This window comes from Elephantulus edwardii, unplaced genomic scaffold, assembly GCF_000299155.1.
Source record: "Elephantulus edwardii isolate Elephantulus edwardi_28Jun2011 unplaced genomic scaffold, EleEdw1.0 scaffold00106, whole genome shotgun sequence".
NCBI classification, from domain to species: Eukaryota; Metazoa; Chordata; class Mammalia; order Macroscelidea; family Macroscelididae; genus Elephantulus; species Elephantulus edwardii.
The window spans coordinates 11526907-11528806 of record NW_006399856.1 but is presented as its reverse complement, the minus strand read 5'-3'; positions in this window follow the sequence as shown (position 1 = coordinate 11528806).

The following is a 1900-nucleotide window of genomic DNA, read 5'->3' as shown; positions in this document are numbered from 1 at the left end:
AAAGACCTAATGACCTGCTTCCATAAAGATTGTCGTTATGTGCCATCAAGTTGGAATCAACCAACAGCTGAACCTCCAGTGGTTGCTGAATTTCACACAGGAGGAGATTGCCCATCCTTCTCCTTTGTTGATGGATTTGAACCATTTGCCTTTGGGATTGCAGTGCAGTTTCTGGGCCACTACCTTCAGTAACACATGAGTAAGACAGCAGTGACTATGATTTTCATCATTCTAAGAGCACTATGAGTTTTTCTTAAGTCTCTACTAGTTGACACAGTAGATACCAATAGGAAGCAGAAATGCAAGAATTCAGAAAAGGAAACTAGGTAGAATAGATTCATTTTGTGCTTAGCATAATATGAAAGGTAGTTGAGTTCTTGGACATAGTTAAAACAATCCCACTGAATAATGTGTAGGGAAAAGAGGAGAAAAAAAAATTTTGCTTGTTTAACTTTGCCAAGATATTACGTCTAGTAACTGATAGTCTGTAGTTAAAGATGCCTGTCTCAAAACTCAAGCTCTAGTTTTCTTTTCCATGTTGTCTTGAACACCAAGCCCTATTAAGTCTACCTCTGCCATATCTTTCAAATGAATATACATATGGAAAGTTTTACTTTCACAACCCAGGCCCAGGACAACTGAAGGAAAATGGCAGCTGCCACTGGAGGTGAACAAGATCATTTAAGTGCACTTGTGTGTCAGGATAGACTCATTGCTGACCTTCCTGTGCAGGGTTTTCAGAGACTGTAAATCACAGAGGAGGAGATTGCCTATCCTTCTCCCAAGCAGCAGCTGGTGGATTCAAATCACATGCCTTAATTGTACTATAAGATATTAGATTTACTCACTGCATGATCCAAATGCCCTTCCTCCTGAGAATTACCAATACTGCTGTCGGAGATTTCTCCAAAGTACTGAAGAGCAATGATGTCAGCCTGGAGACTAAGGTGCACCTGATACAAGCCATGGTCTTTGCAGTTACTTGCTATGCATCAGAGAGCTGGACAGTGATTAGGGATGATTAGTGATTAAGGAGAATTAAGGCCTTTGAGCTATGGTTCTGGAGAAGAGTATTGACTATACCATGGACTGCTAGGAGAACAAACAAGTTCATCCTGGAGAGGGCAAAGCCAGGCTGCTCCTTGGTGGCAAGGATTCTGAAGCTTCATCTGACTTTGAACGTGTTGCAAGGAGGGATCAGTCCTTGGAGAAGTATGTCATGTTTGGGAGGGTGAAGGGGAGAAAAACCCTCGACGAGATGGATTGATTCAGTGTGTGTCAGAGACACAGGATAGAGCAGGGTTCAGAGATGTTGTACATAGGGTCAGTATGAGTCGCAGGCGATTAGACGGCCCATAACAATAACAAGTATTCAAAACTAACTTGGATTTCTTGCATTCTAGCTTTGGAAGCGGGGCAAGGATGGGGGGGAAGCCAAAATCCAACAAGGTCGACTTTTGAGGTTACCATTTTCAAGTCAATTCTCCCAGTATTAAATGTTGAAGCTTCCTCTCACTTGCCCAGCTTACCTTCTTTCCTAGTTTTCACTCCTAATCATTTCCTCGTGCTCTCCTCCTGCTAAGCCCCCGGGGCAGGACTCCTGACCTGTTTGCTAGAGGTGCGAATGATGCCAGGGTTAGTGACTGCTCTGCGGTTCCCCAAAGCTCCTCCTCCCCAGACCGTGACAATTCGGACGCGAGGTTGGGAAGCAGGACAGAGGACATTGCCGGGGTGCTGTTCGAAAGGGGGAAGGTGAACCCTGGAGTTGGAGGGCTGTGGAAGAGGCCGAGCAGGCGATGCAAAGCGTGGACCCCCGAGGTCCTTCGCAGACTTGGGCTGCGGCCCCCGGCTCCTGCCTGCTGCGGGGCCGCGCTGCGCGGAGCGCTGTCCACAGTGGGTG